Below are 7,848 nucleotides of genomic sequence, written 5' to 3' on the forward strand. Positions count from 1 at the left end.
CCCTATATTTCTTTTTTTTTTTTATAGCTTCTCTTTTTCTAGAGTGATTAAAGAACAAGGCCATGATGGATTTCGAAGCGCTCAGAAACCACAGGATTTTTTTTTCCTGTGGCTGACGAGCATTTTTAAGTTTCTAGTACCAGAAATACCAATTGCAGGCCACGGCTGGGAAAAAGAACATGAGGAATTGAGTCTGGAATCAAACTGCTCCTAAGTTTGATAAGCATGTGCATTTACCAAAAAGGGACATGACTACCAACAACTCTGATAAGTTCCCCGGACTTAGGCCACACCAGGGATCCGACTGTAATACAATCCCCTGTGCTGTCACTGATGTTCAAATGGGTCTTGAGCATGTTGAATCCAGGGCAAAGAGGGCTACAAAGTTGTGAAGGGAGGAAACTTCACACTCTCTAGTGAAAGCAAGCATGATGGCCAAGGGTAACTGACTCAAGGCAACTTCTTTTCCTTTCCAGTAAACAACATTTACAGGGAGAGAAGCCCAACCTCAAGATAAGATTGTTTTGGTGGCGGCTCAGGACTATGACTGAGTTCAAGAGGAATAAAGGAGATGAAATCCACATTTTAATTGTAAACAAATTATGTCACTGAAAAAATTCCAGACCCTTAAATCCACTGCAGTAATTTGAAATGTAAGGAAATATGGCATGAGTCACTTATGCATTTCTTTTCTCCTGCCCCCTTTAAAAAAAATCTAAAGCTCCTAAGTACATAGATACTCTTGAGGAAAAACAAACCAAAAACTCCAGTTGACATCAATGTGAAATTTTTTAATTGAAAAATTAGAGGTTTTTTCATTTTCTGTTTTGTCTGTATGGCTAACTTTAAAGAAGCCAAAGATATAGAATTCTACATCTCAGATACTGCACTTTCGTTAAAAAATCTGAATGTCAAAAGCTTTATTTCTTCAATTATTAATCAACAGTGACTGCAATTTGCCCATTCTGTGCAGAATACACCTCCAGGAACGGTGGGGAAATGGAAAAGAAATGACAAATACTGTTCCTATGAGATGCTGAGTCCCGTGACAGCAGGGACAGGGTGATATTGTATCTCTAGTGCATGGCACAGTGTGTCACACAGCAGGCACTTAAGAGGTTGTCGACTGAATAAACGAGTACTTCCAGCAGGCCTGCGGGCCATACACAGGCCCTCCCTGAATTCCCGCATGGTGTACACACAGATGCTGCCTGCACACTGACCTCCTTCCTGAGCATTAGCTGTCACCCCGCTCCCAGTCCTGGCTCCCTGCTGCTGAGGGGACATCCAGGCCTCGAAGGCCGGTGACTCGAGATATTGGAGGTTTATGACCTGTTGGTCCTACCTCATCACCCTCTCTCCTCCCCTCAGACTCTGGACCCAAGTATGTGCACCTTGTCTCCTGCCTTTCACTGTTCACAGCTGTGCTAATTCTGCTTCAGGCAGCTCTCCTCTTCCCTCTCAGTGATTTTTGTCCCCTTCCTTCAGTAAAATAACCCTTCTTCTACTCTCTGCCTCATTCACGTTCACTTGGGAACCCAAATTCACCCCAGAGCTTGGTATTCCCATTCCTGTAAGTCCTGGCCTGCAACGAGAATCAGGGCCGTCCACCTCCAGAGATCGCAAGAGTAGTGGAAAGCCCTTTAGGAGCTCCAGAGTAATCTTTCTTTCTCATTTCCTTCTAATTTTTTCTCAAGTACCAGCATTCAAAATAAAAATTTTTTAATATTATTATGATAGCCATAAAAAGGAATGAAGTACTGACACATACAACTTGGGTGACCTTGAAGACGTTATGGTGAGTGAAAGAAGCCAGTCATAAAAGTCCACATATTGCATGATTCCATTTATGTGAAATGTCCGGTACAGGGGAATCTATAGAGACAAAAGTAGCTTAGTGGTTGCTCAGGGCTGGGGGAGAGGGAGGGGATGGGGGAAATAGGAGGGTGATAGCTAAAGGTTTCTTTCTGAGGTGATAAAACTGTTCTAAAATTGACTCTGGTAATGGTTGTACATACATGTGAGTGTATGAAAACCACTGCTTTTAGCAGTGCCTCACCTATTATAGGTGTTCCATATTATATCAATATATATAGTTATTATATTATTATATACATACAATATTATAGCAATTGCTCCTTTCTCTGTGAATGCATGTTATTTCATCAAGTGCATTATGGATTAATAGTTCTCAAACTATAGTAATATCTTGAGTTACACAGACCTTTGGGAAATGCCTCATTCTAGATATTTGAAGTTTCTGGATAGCTAAGATTTAAATTTTTACGTACCTATGTGTTTCTAAGCACATTTTAAAATTTAAACAACCTAAGAGAATGAGCTTTATAAAACAATTTCAGCGGTTTCCAAATTCCTTTCTAAACTTATGAATATACATGACACACCTTTAATCAGACTGTGCAAACTATTTTGTGTTCTCTTAAAATACTCCTTCATTTACATACTTCCATGTATTGACACAGCCCACAGAGTGACCATTTTTAACGTGTTTGTGTGCTTTGTGGATTTCCATACCAGTCACAGGAAGAACAGCTGAGGAAAGAAATGAAGGAATCTGGCTCTGAGCCCTCGCCAGAACTTCTGGGATCCCAAGTCCTTGCACAGGGTGGATCATATATTCTACCGGGGCCGTTAACTTTTTCCACTGCAGCTGCTGGTGCCAGTTTCCACCCTGCGTGCTACTGCAGGACAGTTGTGATCTTGTCCGCCAACACCAGCCCATTTGTGGTGGCTGCCCGGCTCTGTGCTGGAAAGGATTGTGAGGCCAAGTTCAGGCTCATCAGGAGGGAGGCCTCTGATTTACTACCAGCGTCTGCATTGGCTCCATTTCCAAGTACTGCCTTCCTTCCCCGCTGCTCCCAGTCATATTGAGATGACATGAAATGACTGCAGGGTGGAGCTCGAGTTCCAGCGAACAGGACCTGGGCACTCAGCGAGCTTCCCAGTCGGACAGCTCAATCTTGTCACCTGTGTTGCACATATCCGATTACAATATATTTGCAAGCACAGACATTTATAGGTACTGTGTTTGTGTTTGGGACTTGCACCCTGACCCAGGAATTAATTTATGTAAAAGAATATATTTTTTGGAGGAGTCGATCATTAACTTCCCTGTTTCTGTTATTTCTAATTTTATTGCATTATGACCCAGAAATGTGATGTGTAAAATTTTTGTCCTTCTCACTAAGTATATCCTCCTGTTTTCAGAATATGACCAAAGGTAAATTTGTTTGCAAGGCTGTTGGCTCAGTTTTTTAAAAAATTCATTTTGTTACCACAGTCTTTTGGGTTTCTGCATACAGGTCAGTTATGTTTTCTTTTGGGTGCTTTAAAACAAAACAAAACAAAACATTTCAGGCCCTTCATTCTCTCTTAGACTTTCCCCCTAGATTCTATGATCTAATACCTGTTTTGTCAGTTAAGACTGCTTTCAGCTCTATATACTAACAGTCCCTCTAAGGGCCTGACCGAGGTGTGGGCTCTGCGGCCAGCCGGGTCCAGAGGGAAGATTTACCGCAGCCCAAGGTGGGGCGGGGTTGGCGGGGGGCGGGGGGGGGGGGTAAGGTGGCATTCAGAAGGCAAGTTCCAGGTCCCCAGGTACCAGGTACCGTATTTCTATTTTAGGCAGTGTTTTTAACGTTTCAGATACCCATCGGGGTGCTTTCGTGTGCGCTCCCGAAAGGCCTAAGGAACCACCGAGCCCCGTGCTCTGCCCACACTGCTAACGCCCGCCGGGCGGGGACCTGGAGGAGTGGGCGGAGCGGCGGGGCGGGCGGAACAGCAGCTGAGCTAGCCGAGCCCCAGGTACCCCAGGCAGTCCTGCGCGGGCAGCCGGAGGCGCAGGCCCCTTGGTGGCCCGCGAGAAATCCAGTCTCACCACCAGCATCTCGTGGAGACGTACCTGTCTGCAGGGTGAATCCAACCATCCTGGGCACGCCGGCCGCGCTAGGACTCTGCCGGCGGGAGGTGCTGGCAAACAACACGCACTCTTCCCGGCGCTGCAGGACCACCCTCGGCCCACACCCAGGGGCAGGGCGGGAGGCGGGGCCCTCGCCGTGCATTCTGGGAGCTGTAGTCTCTTTGGCGCTGCAGCTGAGGCTTACTGGGCTGCAGGACTACAATTCCCAAGATGCATAGGGCGTGGGGGGGGCGGTGCCCGACCCTGGCGCACACTGACGGGCGGGGCTGTTGGAAGCCCCTCTGCTTGCGGTCTCTGGTCCTTCCTCAGTACCCAGTGAAGTGAGTCTCGGGGAGGCGAGTGAGAGGCGAGGCCGGCGGTAGGGAGTTAGGGTGTAAAGGCTGCGACGTGCAGCCGCCGGCTCGCCCCGTGCAGGCCGAAATCAGGTCTTCGCCTTTGCCCGGCATCAGGTCTTGGCCCGCGCCCCTTCCCGCCACCGCCCCCATCCACAGCTTCGTTCTTTCTCCCGTCCGTGTGCCCAGTCCAGACCCAGGAAACTACTTTTTTATTTTCTAAACTGTTTACGGGAACTGGTTTGATATCTGAGAAACTTTACATTTTGCTCGCTGCCCTCTTCCACCAGCCAAAGTGCACCGTTTCGGGGAGAAATTCGTCGTAGTGGCTCTGCTCGAAAGCACAACTTGAAGAGCGGGTGGGGGGACGTGGACTGTGGCTTCGTGAAAATTTCACCCACACCGAGCGCCATTTTCGGAGATTTGGAAGTAGAGGCGTTTGATTTGCGCAGGGTGTGCTGAGAGAGATGAGTCTCCCCAATTCCCAAGCAAGTATCTAGTAGGCCGTTGTCACCAACCCATTTAAGTGGCGTGGTCTCCAAAAATATCAACCTAAAGATGATAATGGTTTAAGCTTTTTTTTAACGCTTTAAAATGACCTGCTTAACCTTAACTCAGGCCTGACTGGCCATTTTCTCAGAGACACAGGTGATGACCCCGCTTCTTAGAAGCAGGCTGGTGTTTCCACTTTGGGAGAATGGTTTTCAAGGTGTGGAGGGCTTAGCAGCATTTGAAACCCATCAAGTGTAAAGTCTCTGGGTGGAAAGCTCATCAGAGACAGCAGTTAGGGGTGTGTACCTTAACTTCTCCATTCTGACCTGTTGAATTTTTCTGTCTAGAAATGGAAATATCCGGGAGCACGTCTCCTTCCACGTAATCTCTTAGTAACTAATGTCTCTAAATTCTTTATGCTGTAAGGGACAGTTCTTTTGATCCGGCATAGCACCAGGATAGACAAATCTAGGGATATTCAGTTGTACATATTTCCTTAAAAATTAATTAGAGTAGTGAAAGGAACAGGACATACAATTCAGGCATACCTCATTTTACTGTTTATTGCTTTACTGTGCTTTGCAGATACTGTGTTTTTTACAGATTGAAGGTTTGTGGCAACTCTTGTCAGATGATGGTTAGAATTTTTTAGCAATAAAGTAGTTTTTATTTAAAGTATTGTCCTTTTTTAAGACAATGCTATTGCACACTTCATAGACTACCGTATAGTGTAAATATAACTTATACACACTGGAAAACCAAAAAATCCATGTTGCTCGCCTTATTACAACATTGGCTTTATTGCTGTGGTCTGGAAGAGAACCAGCGATATCTTGGAAGTCTGCCTGCATATTGCTTGTTTACAGAAGATGAAATGCAAGCAAGACCTTCCCATTAAAAATTGTCTGCTCATTCTCTTTGCTGTACTGTACAGAAACCAAAAACTTGACTTGTGAAATTTCTCTTTTCTTCAGATTAGTAAGTTAATTCAGGAGTTTTAAGAGTTTTATTGAAACCTGTGGAGGAATAGTTAGCAGTTTTCATGATGTTATTTCATCCCTGAAAACCTGGGTGTTGATCTACATGAAAATGGGGCCTTGTTTATATTACACATTCCGAAAGGTTTCATTTCTGATCCCTGAATGTGGGATACTATCAAAAGAACTAAAAGACCTGGTCATGGAAACTGGACTCTATTACTTTGTGAAGAGTTATCTCTTCATGAGTTAATTACACACAAATTCATCAACACTTCCTTCCCACTCATTAATTTATTCAGTCATTTATTTTCATCGGTATGGACTCATCGATATTTCTTTTATACCTTGAGTTATAATCCAATACTGCTTTCTCTCATTACTCAAAGTGTTCTAGCTTTGGCCATTGGGAGCTCATTTGGTTGGCTCCTGTGCGTCTTTGGGATAACCCTCTCAATGTTGTATGGGCTTTGTTGTTGTTATTTGTTTCAGTTTGGTTTGGGTTTTTTGGTTTGTCCTCTGGTTTTGTTTTTAGCATTTCCTTACATCTGGTAAGACGAGATGCAATGGGTCCATCTGGCCTATTTCCTGCCTTAGTCCTGGAATCAACAGGACCTTGGTTCCTTTGATTGGAGAATGGCATTAAAAAACCAAGCTCTGGGTATTGGGTGAGCTCATTGATACTGAGATGGGCCGACTGTTTTGTTTTTCTGTTTTTACTAGACTTTTTTGTTTAACTAGTCTTTTTTTTAAATTGAAGTATAGTTGATTTACAATGTTGTTAATTTCTGCTGTACAGCAAAGTGACTGTTAACATATTAACATATGTTTTTTATATTCTTTTCCTTTATGGTTTATCTCAGGACGCTGAATATAGTTCCCTGTGCTATACAGTCAGACCTTGTTGTCCGGCCTACTGATTTTTAACACCATGGTCACTCTGTGCTCTGACATAAAGTTTCACTCCACTGTGCTCTGACATAAAGTTTCCACTCCAAGCACACTGTTCTCTTTGTATTTCCTGGTGTTGAACTTAGCTTTCCTGTCCACATCTTTCTCACCTCATTCCCAGCCCATCAAATGCCCCTGTGGGTTGTCATCTCCTGCACGGTTCCCTTGGCCAAGAGCCACCTCTCTATTTCTTGATCTCCCAGAGCACGTGTCACTCCAGTGGTGTGTTTAGGTTCAGAGCTTTTCTGCACGCATCTTCCTTCTCCTCCTACATTCTAAGTCTAGCGGGCAGGTCAGATTCTCCAATCGCCCACTCTCCTCAGGTTCCTAGCGGAGTGACTCTGCTCTCATATCTTGGGGCTGATTTGGAACTTGAAGATACATCACCACCCTGGGGAGACCCGTCGTGGGGGATTGAAAAAGCGTCCAAATGCTCTATTCTTTCTCGAACTGATGTAGACCACCAGCCGAAGCAGGGAGTCAGGAGGTATTTTTGTTTCAGTATGTTTCTCTTATAATCTGTAAAAATGCATGTCAGATGAGAGGAAATGATGTAATAGGGAACTTAATTTAGGAGGTATCAGTTGAAGTTAGAAGTAAGATTTATTGCCATAAATTCTTTTGAATAATCTGGTGTTGATTAGTTTTTTCCAACTATCTCTGCCAGTTAATAACTATGTTAAACAATTTTCCATTTCAAATTAAAATAAAAATCTGATATAAAAGACGGGTTTTAGAAGGCTGAGTTGAGGAATTTATGTGACTGGGGAAATGGACTTGTAGATCTTCAAGGAACAAGTGTCAAGAGGTTTCTAGGGCAGGAAAAAAAGACCTACAAATTCCTGAGGCAGCTTTCTCAGGTTTAGAGCAAGGGAAACAGTAACTCGGCAACCCACCCAAAAAGCTACACTGGAGGAGTTAAGGCTATGCTCAGATTCTTTTAGCATAACCTGCATGCCCTTGGGGACCACTGAGAGCATATTCAGAATCTAGATTAGGGGAAAATGTCTCTCCTCTGGGTGCAAAGTTACTTCTGTACTCATCCTAACACAAACAATTTAGCAGGAAGCCAGTGTGACCCACCCATTTCCGCAGAGAAGACTGGAGGCCAAAGATCATTATTTTCTTTTTAAAAATTTTTTTAAAAATTTATTTA

This window comes from Eubalaena glacialis, chromosome 1, assembly GCF_028564815.1.
Source record: "Eubalaena glacialis isolate mEubGla1 chromosome 1, mEubGla1.1.hap2.+ XY, whole genome shotgun sequence".
NCBI classification, from domain to species: domain Eukaryota; kingdom Metazoa; phylum Chordata; class Mammalia; order Artiodactyla; family Balaenidae; genus Eubalaena; species Eubalaena glacialis.